Raw genomic sequence first — 16,660 nt, 5'->3', positions numbered from 1 at the left:
GGGAGGGCACTGGAGTCAAACTGCCTAAGTTCACGTCCCAGTCTTAACACTCAGCAGCCAGGTGACCTTGGCCAGGTGATTTAGCTGCTCTAAGCCTCAGTTTCTCTGTCTATAAAATGGGGATAAGAACAACCACCTCATAGGTTTGTAACTATTCAGTGAGATAATGCAGTGAGGTGCCTAGCGCAAAGCTTAGGGTGTAATAAGTGCTCAAATGATGTTTGTTCCTGAAAATAGTGCAATGGTAGGAGCACAATCAAAATGCCTGAAGGTAGAAGAGGAAAGTACTAACTGCCTGGGTAGTCTTGGAAGGCTTCTCAGAGGAGGTGATATCTGAGCTGCATTTTAAAGGACTAAATAGAAGTTTACCAGGAGACAAGTGACAGAAGTGCTGTCTGATAGAGGAAGGGCACACACAGATGCCAGGGGGTGCAGAAATGAGCAAACACTGAGACACTGCCTTGAGCTCTGTGTCACCTGTTCCCAGTTGAGCCCTTCAGAACCATCTATGAGAAGGCACAGGTATGCAGAAGGGGAGCACTCCAAGTCTCCATAGCTGAGTGGTGATGGGGTCTTCTCGAGGAACCAGTTGCTTCTCTCTGTATTTCTCAAAAAGAAAGGAATGAAGATCTCAAAGCCCCTCGACCTGGGTATCATACTGCAACTTGAACCTGTGGCAGAGCTGGGCTCCCGGGGAGATGGTGGGGCACGGAGAAGGCAGGACCACTGATTCCAGCCAGTTCTCACCCCAGCTCCAGCCCCACAACTCTGAGACAGAGCGGGCACCTCCACCCCTCCCAGTGGCAGAGGGTTGTTGAGAGGATGGGCGCCAAGGTTCATGAAGGTCCAGCACAGCGCCCGGTATGCAAACGCAAAAGGCACTCAGTACATGATCGCTTTCATTATTATGGGGAGCGCTTACTCCAGTCCATCCTTTGTTCAGAAAAAAAAAAAAAAGGGCTGTCCTTCTCTAATGTTTCACTTGACAAGGAGCCAGGACTCAAGAGGACTGGGTATTCCCCGGGTATCCTCTCTTGGCAAAGCCCTGGGCCTCCCTGGGCCTCGGTCTATGTGGGGTCTCTTCCAGCCTCAAAGACTCCCAGCCCCTACCCCTGCCAGCAACAAAGTCAGTATTGGGGCCCAGGTCTCTAGCGCCTCACATCTACCCCCACCTTCCCCTGAGCCCACCAGACTGCCATGGCCACTCTAGGCCCCCAGGGTCGCTCCCCTAAGGCCAGCAGAGCCCATCACAGCTGCCCAAAACAGGTGAAGAGCTGCTTCCCATGGCCCTCCTCGCAGCCTCGCTTCCTCACTCCCTGCACACGGTCCTCCCTCCCCTGGCTTCCACTTCTCTATGCTTCCCCAGTGTGCACTGACCAGCTCCTGACATAAGCCCTGGACTTCACTCCTCTTTCCCTCATGAAGCCCCAGCCTAGGAGCCTCTCCCATCCAAGGCAAGGATAAAATATCCCAGGCTCTAGGATAGCGCTGTCCACTCCACCACACCACAGACAGGGTTGGTCAGCCCTGGACCCTGCATTCTCACGCATGCTGGACAGAGCAATGACATCAGCTCCCATCTGCTGAGAGCCTGCTATGGTGTGCATATGATTCTCATGACAGCCTCTGAAGCATCATTAGAGCCATAGGGCAGACCGTTAAACGAAGTCTGGGGCAGGCGAAGTGAGTGGTTTAACGGTACACGGACAGGCAAGTGCAAAACTGGGCTTTGGGCTTTTCTGTCCATTTCCAAACTCCCACCACCCACTTTCCACCGGGTAAACCGGCCCCCAGCAAACGACAGCCTGCAGTCCCAATCAGTCTGCTCTTGTAGGGCCTGTGAGCTGAGAATGGTGTTTGCATTTTCAAAGGGTTATAAGAAAAGACGCAAACATAGAACATGTGACCAAAACCATATGTGGCCCACCAAGCCTCAAATATGTACTACCTGGGCTTTTCCAGAAAGTTTGCCGAACCACGGGGCCACCCAGGAACATTCAGTACCAGGCGCTGGGTACCACAGACACCAAGTGAAAGGGTCACCAGAGGGCACATGGACGGATGCTCAGGCCATCCTGCTGTGTGACCCACCAGCTTCAATACCACTTTCAAAATAGTGTTTAGTAGAGATGAAATCAGGCTACAGGAAACACCAGTAGTTTTTCTCTTTGCAGGCTTCACAGCTTATGATGAAATGTTTCACACACAATGTCTCTTTCACGGAGCTGGAGTCCCCATTTTTTGAATGAAAAATGGAAAAGCTGAGAGCTAAAATGACTAACTTAAGGGCCTCTGGTGAATATCCTCCCCAGGCCCCATGACCTCAAGGCCAGTGTTCTTTCCATCACACTGAGGCTGCTCTGGCCCCCAGGGCATCCGGCCAGTGAAGCTGGACACAGAGAGACCAAGAGCAGCCCAGGGAGGGCTGCGGGGCTGCTGGGCACGAGGCGGAGCCACTGTGATGACCACTCCTCCCAGGCCACCCTGCTCTTTTCATACGGATTGAATTTATATGCATCTCGGCTTTCTGTTTTCGGCACAAACCCAACTCTCTTGGAGCTGTTTCAGACACTGAGTCACTCCCAAGGGGAGTACCCCAGTTTGCTGCATCTCAGGGGTGATTCTAGCTCACATCCAGCATGCTAAATATCCCCGAGGGCAGGGAAGCCTCATTTCCAGTCTCGGCTCTCCCGCTAGCAAGCTGGATGACCCAAGGTGGGCCAGCGTCCCTCTCTGAGCCTCCCTTTCCTCCGTAGGAAGCCGAGTTAACTATCCCCACCCCGTCCTCCTTCACCCCTACGGGACTCTGGGAGAGGGAATGAGGTCATGTCTGCGAGCCGCCTGGTGGAAGGAAGCAGCAGGGGGAGTACAAGGTAGTATTATCTTCTGGGTCGAGTTGGGCAGTTGCCATGAAGTTGCTGAGATGTGTAAGCATTCCAACGGCCTCAGGAACCCGTCCTGGGAATGTCATGGGAAGGCAGTGTGTCAGAACCGGCTTGGGCTTCCGAGTCACCGCGGTGTGAGTACAAACCCCAGCTGTTACTTCCCAGCTTTGGCAAACCACCCAGTCGCTTTGGGCCTCAGTTTCCTCACCTATAAAATGAAAATAATCCCAACCACAGTTGGGTTGATTGGTGAAGGATTTTAAAAGACGGTCCCTAGCAGACCGGGAGCGCTCATTATGACGACTGCTGGGGGCAAGACTATTGTCTTGTCGGGACACCTCTTTGTGTTTCTCCGTCAACTGTCTCCAGATAAATGCAAACGGCCTCCACCTATGCCCTTCCAGGAGCGCCTTCTGCAGTGGGGATGGCTGGGCATTCTGAGCACCTCCTTTTGAAAAAGAAAAATTGGAACTGAGGCAGTGAACACAGGCCTTTTCCCCAGCATCACCCAGGGAACCTGCGACCCACAGGGCCAGGGCTCCTAAGTCCAGGGACTGAGGGGGGTTAGGTATTCCCTGGGTCCCTTTCCCCTGGGCAGTGGTGGAGTTCGGCCACCACGATTTCTGAACTCAACAGTCCCAGGCTTAGCAAGCCAAAACTCCCAGCCCACCAGCAACCACTTTTTTCTCCCTTACCCAGGAGAAAAAGAAGGGCCTCAGTGAGCCCCCAAGAAAGTGAGTTTTGATACAGACAGAAATGGACAATCTGCTCCTGGCATCTTTTTAAGACAGGAAGGGACACAAAGATTGGGGGCTGGATGCACCTAGGAAAGGCTTGCTTCCCCAAGCATCCCCAGTCCACATAGGGAGGAGGAGCACTGGACAATGGTATAGGTTGGTGGGGCTGGGGCCGGGGCCAGGGCTAGGGAGGAAGTGGAGAGTTGCATCCAGCAGAGGGTGTGAGAATCAGCCACAACTGGCCGAGACTATCAGAATTACTCATCAGTGTTGACGAGGAGTTCAGTCAGTTACATAACAGCCTCCCTCGCTTGCCGTTGGCTCTCCTGAGCTGGGCTCTGCAGGGGTGAAGGGTCTCTGCCAGGGAGGGTCACATCCTGGGAGCCCAGGGGCAAAGGATCTTGCACAAGCCTGCCCTCCGCAGCCCTGCTCCAGCCCTGCGGAGCCAGAAGGAGGCGCCAGCTGTTCACCTCCTGCCTGAGTCTTGCCACCTTGTCTCCAGACCAGCCCACACTAGCCTCACAAGGCTGTCGCTCTGGCCTGAGCACAGAAGATGCTCAGACAAGGAGTTAAATATGAATCTCAGCTCAGGACAGCTCAGTAGCCCCTGTCCTCTCCCAGTCCCGCTTCCCCGCTGAATCTATTATGATACGGCATTATAAGTATTATTATCAGTAAGCATTTAGCGAGCACCTTTAGTTGTGGTCCCATTGGATGTATTGTAGGAGCTACAAAGATGAATAAGACCCACGTGTATGGCAGTAGCAGAAGCTTGGGACTGCAATGCTTTTCCTCCAGAGGGGAGAGCGTGTTCAGAGAGAGGGGCTCTAAGCAAGGGGCTCCATTTCCTGCTCAGAGTAAGACTGAAACCTTGTGCAAAGGTTGGCAAAGCCAGGCTCAATCCGAAATGCCCAGGATAGGGCAGGATTCTTGTGGCCAGTTTCCGTGCTGATGTCCTCACCCATTGCACATGGCTGAAAAAAGAACAATAAATGTCTAAAAATGTCAGTAATGGATGGTGATGATGATGGTGGTGATCATGATGACAAAAATGATGTTAGAAAAGAGTTTTCAATTTTGGCCAGGTGCGGTGGCTCATGCCTGTAATCCCAGCACTTTTGGAGGCCAAGGCAGATGGATCACTTGAGATCAGGAGTTTGAGACCAGTCTGGCTAACGTGGTGGAACCCCATCTTATTAAAAATACAAAAATTAGCTGGGTGTGGTGGTGGGCGCCTGTAATCCCAGCTACTCAGGAGGCTGAGGCAGGAGAATTGCTTGAACCGGGAAGCGGAGGTTGCAGTGAGCTGAGATTGCACCACTGCACTCCAGCCTGGGCAACAGAGCAAGACTCCGTCTCAAAAAAAAAAAAAAGAAAGAAAGAAAAGAGTATATTGTTTTGGCTCCAAGCCCTGGGAACTTCAGCTCTTCCTTCCTGCCTATTGGCATTTCTGTTATACTCACTAAATGATAGAAAGCCAGGAGCAGAAGTTTGAGAAACATTTAAGAGTCACTCAAGCAGATATTTCAGACTCCAAGCAGGACTTGACTAAATCATCCAACAAGAATCACCGTTATAGCAGTGGGTCAACCCAGGAGTGGGTTCAAAACCGAGGAGTTGTGTGATGGCCTCTTGGGCCGTTCCTCCCTTTCCCAAGCCCAAGTTAAGAGAAAGCCCCCAGCCCAGGCCCTCAGGAGACAGTGATAACCACCAAGGACCACATTCCCTCCTCATTAGCCTACTAGATTCTCGTTAGTTAAGAGCCGAAAGGAATGTCAGTCCAGCTCTCCCATTCTATAGATGAGAACACTGAGGCCCAAAGAGGAGAACTGACTCACCCAGGGCCACACAGCACAGACGGGCCTCAAACTCCCACATCCTTTCATTACACTGTGAAAACGAGAGAGAGGTGAGGGAGGGGACGAACATGGGGAAACTGTCGGCCTCCTGAGCCTGTGGAGGTCTGTGTGATCCATACTTCCTGCCTAGCTGGCCCAGTATCAGGCAGATGACACCTTCACATGGAAGGAGAGCGACCACCTGAAGGAGGCCACACAAATGGCCATGAAGCCAAGTCAGGGTGTGCAGTTTCTAGAACAACAAGCTTTTCCTCTCTGCTTTGCTCCCTGAAAACAGTAAAAGGCTCACTCACTCCCAGGCCTGCTGGCCAATTTCTGATGAGAAATCTACTCGAGCTTCTAACTCCCAAAGATCTCCCAGCCATCTAATATTTAAGACCAATTAGAGAAAAATTAAGGAATTAAATAGAAAAATTTGTGTTGGTCAAGGCCATAAAATCATTTATTCACTCAACACATGTCTATAGAGTGAGGATTCAGTCATAGAGGCAAAGTCTCCGATCTTCCTACACCTGCACTCTGGTAGATAAGGCAGAAAAATGAGCAGTGATCCCAGGGACTTTCAGAGCTACGATGTAAGATACTGACAGCCTGTGGAGTGTGGTGGGAACACCCTGTCGGGTGTGGCGGCCAGGGGTCTAGGGCAGCTTCCCAGAGGAACAGACATCAGACCCTGGGGCTTAGAGAGCCACTGAAAGCCCAGAGCCCATCTAAGAAAGATACAATTTGATCTATTTGCTTCCATTTTCCACGTTCTCCTCATCCCTCCTCTCCCTCTATCCGAACATACCCCATCAGCAACCCCTCGTTCCTGCTCTATCATCAGATTTTTCCATCTTCTTCCCCATCTGGAACCCAAACTCAGCCCACACCCTCTCGAACGAACGTGTAGAATTAGCAGAGGTTGTGGGGATGGGCTTCACTCACGCCCAGACAGATGAGCTCTGTTTCCCGCACAGCTGTCCCGGCAGCAGCCCATCTGCACTCACTTCCTGCCTCCCAGTTCTAGCCCCTCACACCTCCCACGCAGGGGCGGGGAAGTCTGGTCCTGAGATTCATCCCAAAGCCAATGTTGAGGCAGCCACCAGCCCAGCAAAGCACCAGACCCTGGCTCCCATCCTCCCCACTTCCCCACAAGGAGTGGTGGCCCAGGAAGGGCTTCAACAAGGTGGAGACTTGGCCTAGGACACTCTGGAGGACACTGCCTTGAAGTTCAACTTCAGTCTTTTGACAATCGTGGGAGCTGACCAGCTCTGAAGTTCTCCCAGCATCGTATGTTTGCATGAAAAACCCGAGCATCACTGATCTGATTTCATTATTTTGTCAAGATTAAAAGAAGGCTGCCTCACTCAAGCCAGATGTATCCCAGGAAAGAAAATTATATTTTCAAGAGTGTTTGATGCACAAAGCTGTTCCACCTTGATTGTGGTCTCCTTGTCAAAGTCCACGTGTCCCCTCACCACCGCCACCCACACCCCCCTGCTAGTTTCAGTGCTGGAAGGCGGGGTCTGCATTGCTGAGAGATCGTTTCTGGACATCTGCTTGTCTCTGGGATGCCCACAGCTCCCACCTGGCTCCTGAGCAAGGAGCATCTATTCTCTGGGAATATAGGGATGGTACAGGCAGCTGTGCGCTTCCCATGGAATGAACACTTCAAGGCAGGAGATGTGAGACAATTAATTTTTGTATCCCCTGCAGCACCCAGCCCTGGCTCTGTACATGGTAGGCACTCAGTAAGTGTGTGCTGAACTAAGCTGCCAGGATATGTCCCTGACCACACACCTGGGCCAAACAGGCAAGTGGGGAATCCGATTAACCCTCTCCATTTGCCCTTAGGAAACTCAACTTGGGCCACGGGGAAAAGAGGAGACATAGCAGGAATACATCTCCAGCATGGAGAAGGGATGGGTGGTGAAGGAAGGAGGAAATGGACTGTAAAATTAACAGGCGTCCTCGGCTGAGCCCACAGCCTTTTCTTGAATATCATGTCCTAATGTGTGGGGAGTTAGGCAGAAAGATGACCACCTCTTCCCTTTTCCTAGAAACAGAAATGCCTTAAGAGCACATGCAAATTCTGGAATCCTGCATCTCCAGAAGAGTGGCATTACCTCGGTGGGAACAGCTTCTGCAGGCAGAAATGAGCCCCCAGAACAAGGGCTGGGGCCCAGAACGGGAGCAGAGAGCTAGCCCAGACTTTCTGGTTGCAAGATGGGATTCCCTTCCGTGACCACCCATTGTAAATGAAGAGAAATTCCAGTTCACCCCACTGTCCCCACTGCATACTCAAACACTCCGTGACCACCGATTGTAAATGAGGAGAAATTCCAATTCACCCCGCTGTCCCCACTGCATACTCAAACACTCCCGGTCTTGGTGTAACTTTGGGTGAGGGGCGATGCAGGTCCTTCTCCCAGGCTGGAAACCTGTTAACCAAGGATGTGGATTCAGGCCTTCTGGATTGCTCCCTTAAAGTGAGCTTCCACAGGGTCTATGGCCAGGCAACTGTAAACTTAGGTTGTTTTACTTGGTAAAGTATCTGAGAAAGAAAAGTTCTTTCACAAAGCCATTCATGTCATCTTTTTTTTTTTTTTTTTTTTTTTTTTTTTTTTTTAGAATCTGGCCACTATGGTTGTGACAGAGTCCCTGAGATTCAGGTTCCAGCCTGAAAATCCCAATCTCCTGATAAGCCTGGGCCTAAGGTAACAGACAGGGAGGATAGGACCAGACAGGGTGGCTCACACCTGTAATCTCAGCACTTTGGAGGCCAAGGTGGGACGACTGCTTGAGGCCAGGAGTTTGAGGTCAACCTGGGAAATGGCAAGACTCCAACTCTACAAAATATAAAAATTAAAAAAAAAAAATTAGCTGGGCGTGGTGGTGTGCACTTGTAGTCCTAGCTACTCGGGAGGCTGAGGTGGGAGGATCGCTTGAGCCCAGCAGTTCAGGCTGCAGTGAGCTATGATCACACCACTGCACTCCAGCCTCAGTGCCAAAATGAGACCCTGTCTCAAAAAAAAAATAATAAGAGAGGATGGTTGAGCGGGTGGTTGATGATGAGAGGAGTGGGCGACAGCCAGTGGGAAGGCAGGCTAATCTGCCAGCAGTAGGCAAAGAGGCCAGGGGCCCCATTCGGATCTGGGGCCTCTGAGGCAGGCTGCCTGGCAGAGGAGACTCCTTTGTTTTAGGAACAATGATTTATGCTCCTGCAGTTTCAATCAAGATCAACCCAAAGTGTTCTGTAAATACAAATATATAGATGCATGACATACACACACACTTACACACACACACACTCCACCACCAGCACCACTACTCCTCCTCCTCCTCCTCCTTCAATGCAGAGCCTCGTGTTTCACCAGCCCACCAATGGTTTGGGGTCTCTCTATCTACTGCAGATTCAGGAAAAAGGGAAAATCCACATTCACACATTCACCTGGACTCCTCCCCTAGTTCAAGATACGGAAGACCTAGGGTCTCACACATGCTCCTGGACATCAGACCTAAGTTTCCCAAGGCAACTGAGCCTTGCAGGGAAGAAGCAGAGGCTGGTTCTGACCCCCGCAAGAGTGGCAGGTTGTCCTGGGAGCCCTAGAGCTCCTGGGTCTCTCCCAGGCATGGCAGCATCTCTGGGCGTCTGACAAGGGTCTCTTCCTCTGCTCTCCTATCTGTGGGATCTCAGTTCAGAGTGGTCACCCTTGCCAGCCCCAACCCTACCCAGAAGCATGGGTCTTGACCTTGGAGCTCCTGCAGCACAGATTCCCTGGGACAGATTTCACAACCCAGCACTGAGTTTTACCACAAGTTTCAGACAAAGAAGGTGTGTTGGAGCCTAGAGCATGCTTCTGCCCGCTGCGTGGGCGTCAAGTTCAATGCCTTCTTGTCAACACTTGAATGTGTTGAACATCACTCACAAGGGCATTCTTTAAGAAACCTATTAAGTTAATTATCCAGGCATTTTTTCTCTCTCTCCCCCTATCCCTGCATCTCATATAAAAAGAAATTTGGCTTTCTTCCTCTCTGAGATACTTTTGATGTAACTCTTCTCCCTTTGGCACAATAGCATCTTGTTTATTTCTCTAACAGTCAGTCAGGGTGGCTGCACTGCACAGGCCGACCCCTTTGCTCTGGTCTTAGTGCTGAGAGGAGCTGAGAGAGAGACAAGCATGACCCTAGGGATGGGGGCGTGGCCCATCTGACACACTCCTTTCCAACTGCCCAGCCGGAATGCAATCACAAGGATGAGAACAGTGAAGGAAAAAAAAAAAAACAAGTTCCCACGGGGTATTCCCTTCTTCCCATAGAAGGTGAAACAGGAGTCACCCCAATGGGCAGATCAACAAGTATCTAGGAAGCACCAGCCATGTGCCCAGAACCATCCACCTCAATTTTGGAAGAAGAAAAATTTCTGCCCAGATAAATTTTTCCCAATTCCAGTCCCCTGCACATCCAAGCCCCTAGGAAAATGAAAGCATCCATTTGTCATAAAGAATCACAAACTGAGAATCGGGAGAGGTAGATTCTAGACCCACACCAATGCCCGTGACTGGTCCTGTGGCTGCCGTGGCCCTGAATTTGCTCCTCTGTAAAAGGCAGGGGGAGGGGACCTGGCTATAGGATGGCTGACCTCCCTCCTAGCTCATTGGTGCCTGCACCACTGGCCGCAGCTACCCACTTGGATGGGGAATCTGCTCACAGGAAGGGAGGGAAAGGAAATGCTCTATTCAGACAGCAAGCAAATGAGGGCCATCTCAGAGACTTGATCCACATGCTGTGTTTGGTGGCCGTGCCCTTGGTGATGACACCCCTGTCAGGGAAAGGAGGGGATGCAGGGCCTGGGGTGGGCATGGCTCTCCAGCTCTAGCTGGGCAGGTGGAGGCCATGAGCCTGGGAAGACAGCTGTGCCCCTAGGCTGACATTACATGGATGGGATCTCTTGCCTACGGAGCTAAAACAAGAAGAGCCTCAGAGAGGTCCACAGAGACACACAGAGGAAATACCAAGTAACCAGTCCTCAGCCTCCCAATCATTGTATTATGGGAAGTCAGGGCTGCCAGCTATGGTGAAGGAGGAACACACCCCACAGCTTCCTCGCCAAGACCATACATAAGCACAAGGCAATTTTCAGAACTTTCCAGCCATCCCCACTCTCCTTCCTACTTCCAGGAAAACAAGAACCCCGGAGCAGATGCAGAAACTCCAGTGGTGCTATGGGATACCCCTCCTGTTCCCACATCCCACGTCCATCTCATTCCCCTGACCCCGGACTGCCATTTCCTCAGTCCCAGCAATGGGACCACCCAAATTCAAAGCAGACTCATCTGGGTACACAGAGCAAAAAGCATTGATGTGGTGAGGCCTCTGTGCAGAATCAGAGTTCAGAGCTACCCAAGGGGTCCTCTGGGCCAACCCCCTACCCGCAGGCAAGTCTGCGCCTAGGTCATCCAGGACTCGTGGAGACGTCTCTTGTTCTCCTGGGGTGTGTCCTGGTGGCTGAGAAAAGGCCTAGCCTGCTTCTTGGAGAGTTGTATTTTTCTCGGATGCTTTTGCTTATAGGGAAGCCCAAGACTACCAGAAGCTGTTCTACCCACCTCCCCACCCTCCCTCTGACTCAGGGCTACGGACAGCCTGGTGACCTCTGAGTCACACCCCCTCTTCGTTCTCCCCCCAGCCCATCCCTATCATGTGTGATCTAGCACAGAACAATGCTGGGGATGGGGAGAAGAGCAAGTAGAGCCCAAGGGCTTGACCCTGAGCAGCTGAAGGTTGGGAAATGAGGATCACAGGTCCTCAGTGCCCTCTCCCCCCAGGCATCCAGCATGCAGTTTCGCTCTGATGCAACTCTCTGCCAGGCGGGTTCTGTGACCCAGCATCCCCGAGGCTTGGGCACCTTCTGGGGCAGGAAGAGAAAGTTCTTCTCTCCAGACTGCAACCACATTCCATCAGTACGGACTGATGGGCTTCTGTCCCCTCACCCTGGAGGGCTCCTCTCAGTGGTCCATCCGACCTCAGCCATAGGCTTAGAGCCATCATTGCACCTAAGCAGCCTAAGCACAGCCCTCTCTTGGAGAAGGATCCCCCTTTTCTCTCCAGATCTGGGTAGACCTGCAGGCAGAGTTTGGCACAGGCTCACTGGTCTCCCTTCCTCACACCTCCCTGCACGGGTGTGTGCCTGCATATGTGTGCACATGCGTGTGGCTGTGCCCCAGTTGCTCAAGTTGTCTAAGAGTGAGCATTGCAAAAGCCAGGGCCTGAGTCCAGGCAAGGGCCAGCCTTTCCTCCGCTCTCCACCCGAGCTGGAATGAACCTCTCCTCCAGCGCCAGGGTCCACAGTTCTGTGGGAGAGCCTGCACGCGGCCCTGGGCTCCTGCTCCTCAGTGCTTGTGTGAGCACACACTCACACATTCCGCGAGAAAGCCCCTGGGGCCTCTGTGGGAAGGCTTTCCGGGAGACTTTTATGGCCAAAGAGGAAGGAAGCCCATCGTTGGAACAGCGAGGGCCAGGCAGTGGGCAAACGCTGGCCAGGAGCGGAGTCAGGCTGCAGCCTTCCCACTGTGAATCCTTTAACCCTTTTCCTAGTCTCAGGCTGCTCAGTGAGGCAGGGACAGGATGAGAAGCAACTTCTCCTAGGGTCCCACTGCCACCCCTCACCCCCCACTGACCCCCTGTGCATGCACAGCCATGCACACCCCACTCACCCTGCTGCTCACACTGGCTCACCCAGCTCTGATCACAGCAGGCTCTTGCCCAAAGAAACACAGACCTTGAGGCTTGCAAGAAATCATCTTCGCTATTTCACAGAAGAGGCCATGGAGACCCATACATGAGGCGACTTGCCCAGGGTTGCCCAGGTCCAAGCCCAGAACCCAGGCCTCTGTGTCCTCTCACGGGCACTGTACAGGAGGCTGGGCACAGCAGATACCCTGGGTCTACACAGTGGCACAAGAGGAAGGGACGCAGCCTGAACAAGAGTGGGGGTGCCCCCAGGGACTTCCCAGGAGTCCAGCACTTCTTATCACCCAGAGCTCTGATATCCACTACAGTAGCCACTAACTGCATGTGGCTATTTTAATTTAAATTCATTCAAATTAAAGAATTCCGCCAGGTGTAGTAGTTCATGCCTGTAATCCCAGCACTTTAGGAAGCCAAGGCAGGAGGATCACCTGAGCCCAGGAGTTCAAGACCAGGCTGGGCAACATAGTGAGACCCCCCCATCTCTATAAAAAATTTAAAGATTATAAAAATTAACTGGGTGTGGTGGTGCATGCCCGTAGTCCCAGCTACTTGGAAGGCTGGCACGGGAAGATCACTTGAGCCCAGAGTTTGAGGCTGCAGTGAGCCGTAATTATGCCACTGCACTCCAGCCTGGGTGACAGAACGAGAGCTAAATAACTCTTTTTACAATTCCATTCCTTTGAACTTTGATGGCCACTGGCAGCTGGCCGCTACTCTGTAGGACAACACAAAGAGAGGACTTCTCCCCCACCACAGAACGCGGTGTTGGACAGCGCCTATCTGGAGGGAGGTAGATTGGTTGGAAGAAGTCTGTTCTCTGATAGAAGGCTGAGGTCCTCTGTGAAGGAAAGAGGAGAGAGAAGAGGGAGAAGAGGAGAGGGCAGAACAAAGGAGGGGAGGTGGAGAGAGGAGAGAGAACCGGGAAGAAGAGGCTGGAATCGGAGAGAAGGGGAAGGCGGTGAAGGAAGGCAGAGAGGACACATCTCTGGCTTTCTTTTCTGGCTGAGATCTGACCAACCAGGGGGAGACTAATACTCTCCTCACCCCACCTTGCCCTCCATCCCAGTCCAGAAGGGCCAGGGCCTAGAATCACAGACACCAAGACCAGCCAGGGTTCAAAGAGACAGCACCTGTGGTTTTCCAGACCCAAAGTGCCCAACCTACTCCAAAGTGATCAGCCCTTGTGCCCTGAGCTTTCTCTACCCCCAGAGTGTCCTCCACACCTCAGTACCTGGATTCACAGAGAGACACCTCCTGCTCTGTTCCTCTGGGGAAGATCGAACAGGGAGGACCCTGTGGTCCTTTTCACATTCATTTCGGCAAAAATGTCTCTTGGGGCGGGGAGTTGGGGGGTGAAAGAAAGAAAGCTGAATGTAGTAATATGAAAAGGCTTCTCCTGCCATGAGATGGGTACATTTTTCTGACCAGGGGACAACACTTTGCTTTAATTCCATAGACACATGAGCAGTCCATTTGTCACTTTCTCTCACATTCTTCTCAGCAAACATTTGTGCAGCATCATTGATCTTGGCAAACAGCATCCCCTATGAAGTCAGAAATACCTGGGTTAAATTCCAGTTCTGCCACCTAATGACTTAGATAAGGCGTCGCCTCCCTGAGCCTCAGTTTCCTGGCTTGCGGGCTGTTGTGGCGGAGGGGGAGTTCATGGGTGAGGTGGGCTCTCAGGATGTGAGTTCTTCCCCTTGTTCCCCGATACTTACTGTGTGTTACGGGCAGGGAATAGGAACGGAATCCTCTGAAATTGCTCTCAGGCAGAGGAGAGGCAGAAGGACACGTGGCTGTGGTTCCAGGCAGCGTGGCGGCCACAGCACAGTAGGGGGAAGGGAGGGAACAACGCTGGGAAAAGGAAGGCTTCACAGAGGAAAAGAAGTGTGAACTGGACTGGAAAGATAAAGAGAATCAGAGCAGGGCATCTTGAGACTGACCATCCATGAGCCAAGCTCACAAGAAACTTTATCAGTTCTTCTCAGTTGAGCTAGACAGGGGCTCTGAAGAGAGGTCTCAGCCTGGGATGCATGAAACCTTTAGCCACAAGGCCCCAGCCTCGTCCCTGCCCTGAAATCACCAGGGCTACCCCACCTCCCTGAGGGGCTCACTACCCCATCAGGCTGCCGATGCCTCTGCAGGACCCAAGGCTGGGGACATGATGACTCATCACACCACTCTCAGCTCTCCCCACCACGGTGCACAGGGTCCCCTAAGTCAAGAGGGCACTAGAGAATGTGGCCTGTGCCTTTCTCGAAAGCTTGCTGCCCCCAGGCCCAGGCATCACCCAGGAGAGAGTTGGGAAGATCTAGACTGGCCCTCCTATCCAACCTGAGCAAGCCCAAGGTCTCCAGAGAAATTCCAGCAAAGGGGAAAAAAAATATTCCCTTCCCAGCCGGGCACGGTGGCTCACGCCTGTAATCCCAGCACTTTGGGAGGCTGAGGCGGGTGGAGCATTTGAGGTCAGGAGTTCGAGACCAGCTTGGCCAACGGTGAGACCCTGTCTAAACTAAAAATACAAAAATTAGCTGGGTGTAGTGGCAGGTGCCTGTAATCCCAGCTGCTTTGGAGGCTGAGGTAGGAGAATCACTTGAACCCAGGAGGTGGAGGTTGCAGTGAGCCGAGATTGCACCACTGCACTCCAGCCTGGGCAACAAAGTGAGACTCCGTCTCAAAAACAAAACAAAACAAATTCCCTTCCCTTCAAAACTGATTTTCCGAACACAGCTCCTCTTTGTTCTGAGGCGTAGACAAAAGAAAATTAGACTATGAATCAGGAGACTAAGATCACGGGCCAGGACACCTGCATTCCATTCGCTGATCTGCTGCCGATTGGAACTCCCATCTCGAGCAAGTCATTAACCTCTCCAGAGCTTGCGTCCCCATCTGCAAACGCTGTCCTCTCTGCCTCCTGGTGAAGGAGGATTAAGTGATACAGCAGTGCACAAGGGCCTGACAGCCCTGGAGAGGAGAGTGCTGAATACGGGTCTGGGACTGTTGCTGTGACTGTCTAACAACCATGGCACAACCTCCAAGTGACTCACCTGGCCCATTTGCTCCCCACTCTTCCCATCCAAGGATGTAGGAGCTGCACCTCTCTAATGTTCCTCTCCTACCGTGCCCCAGTAGGAGGCTGAGTGACCTGGGACAGTGCATTGTCTGTTCTGCATTGTAAGAAGGCGATGTCTGCAGGGAGAGAGGACATGAAAAGTGTGCTTGGTTAGGGGCACAAGGAACATGCCTGCTTGGGCTCCTCTGCCCTCCACTGACCCCAGCTATCAGCAGGTGGCCTGGAGGCAGGGCTGGGCCCGCACCTGGCTAGGAACTGAGGCTGCAGACTGACTCACCCATGAGTGTCTTTCCACCAGCAGACCCTGTCATGGTGGCCTGTGGCTTCTGTCCACACTTTGAGGAGAAAATCACAGTTAGGCAGTTCTAAAATTCTGGGGAAAACAGGTGGACCCATCTCTTCATCCTCAAGGGGACGGTGGGGGGGGGTGTCTGATTCTGCCCGTCTCACCTCCCTCAGGTGCTACCAGTCACCGAGACTCCCTGGGCACCGCCCCCCCAGGGGCTTGAATATGGCAAGTAGATTGCATGTCAATTTCCACTACACACTTTATCCCAAGTGATTTTATGTTCCCCTGACCAATGCCTACAATCTAATTGGGAGAGGGAGGCAGAATTCAAAGAACAACTTGAGTCTCTCAGGGAGCTGGTCCTGGGAACACAGGGCAAGTATCTCTTTAAAAATACTCCCTGCACAGCAGGTCACACTGGCCTGCAGCCACAACCCCCAGGCTGTGATCTCACCAAGCTCCAAGAAGCCAAACAGGGTCAGGCTTGGCTGGTCCCAGAGCTGGGAGACCTCCCAAGCAAAACACAGGTGTTGCTGGTGATTCAGCGGGCCAGCCCCGCCCTCCAGGGAGTCTAGTTCTGCTCAGGTGTTGGAATTGCAACTGGGATGATTCAGGGAGCTCGTATCAGTACCTGGGCAGAGGAAGGGGGCGTGGTGCCACTAGCAGGTGCTGAATGCTCTTTCTGGCTTCCATGTGTGACAAGTGTTGACACTTCTGAAGAATCAGGGTGGATGTGCTTCCTCCCTCCCCGTCCCCTGCCCATTTCCTAAGGCTGGTTGTCAGCCATTGACCTAAATTCCTCAGGCTGTCTCAACCAGATAAGGGATGGAGGAGGAAAAGGCACCTCTGGTGGGGTTTCAGGCCCAGGAACCGATTAGCCCCCACCCCAAACAGCTGTGGTCTGGGAGCTGCCACCAGGCTCCGGGCTCAGCCCCCAAGATGGTCCCTTCTGGTTTGGGAACGAGTAAGGATGAAAGGGGTCCATGAAATGAGGGCCTAGGGCCGTCATTAGACTGTTTTATGAGCACACAGATATTCATTACACCCCAACCCCATCATTAGAGGCTCCAGCAAGAGCTCAG

At 52.5% G+C, this 16,660-nt stretch overlaps 1 protein-coding gene and 2 long non-coding RNA genes across 6 annotated transcripts in view; 1 reads left to right on the top strand and 2 right to left on the bottom strand.

Annotated features, from left to right (window-relative positions):
* The window catches only part of PEBP4 (phosphatidylethanolamine binding protein 4), a 216,608-nt gene that overhangs the window by 170,638 nt on the left and 29,310 nt on the right, over positions 1 to 16,660 (top strand). The window lies entirely within an intron of this gene.
* On the bottom strand, positions 1,800 to 11,060 carry LOC135271443 (uncharacterized). The gene is made up of 3 exons (XR_010339584.1): positions 8,223 to 11,060; positions 5,461 to 5,512; positions 1,800 to 3,333 (listed from the first exon to the last, which is right to left on the bottom strand). It is a non-coding gene; the product is annotated as an uncharacterized LOC135271443 (long non-coding RNA).
* Positions 12,233 to 16,660, bottom strand: part of LOC105705418 (uncharacterized) — a 33,057-nt gene continuing 28,629 nt past the window's right edge. The window contains exons 2-3 of one of the 2 annotated variants that reach the window (XR_010339583.1): positions 15,264 to 15,405; positions 12,233 to 15,130 (exon numbers count right to left, since the gene is read on the bottom strand). This is a non-coding gene — a long non-coding RNA (uncharacterized LOC105705418). Of the gene's footprint in view, positions 15,406 to 16,660 lie in introns of both variants that reach the window. The other variant, XR_001104671.2, reaches the window with a different exon arrangement.

Source organism: Aotus nancymaae, unplaced genomic scaffold (assembly GCF_030222135.1).
Source record: "Aotus nancymaae isolate 86718 unplaced genomic scaffold, 86718_ANA_hifiasm-v0.15.2.pri h1tg000079l, whole genome shotgun sequence".
Classification (NCBI taxonomy): domain Eukaryota; kingdom Metazoa; phylum Chordata; class Mammalia; order Primates; family Aotidae; genus Aotus; species Aotus nancymaae.
The sequence above is the reverse complement of the archived record's forward strand: the minus strand, read 5'-3'. Positions and strand labels throughout refer to the sequence as shown.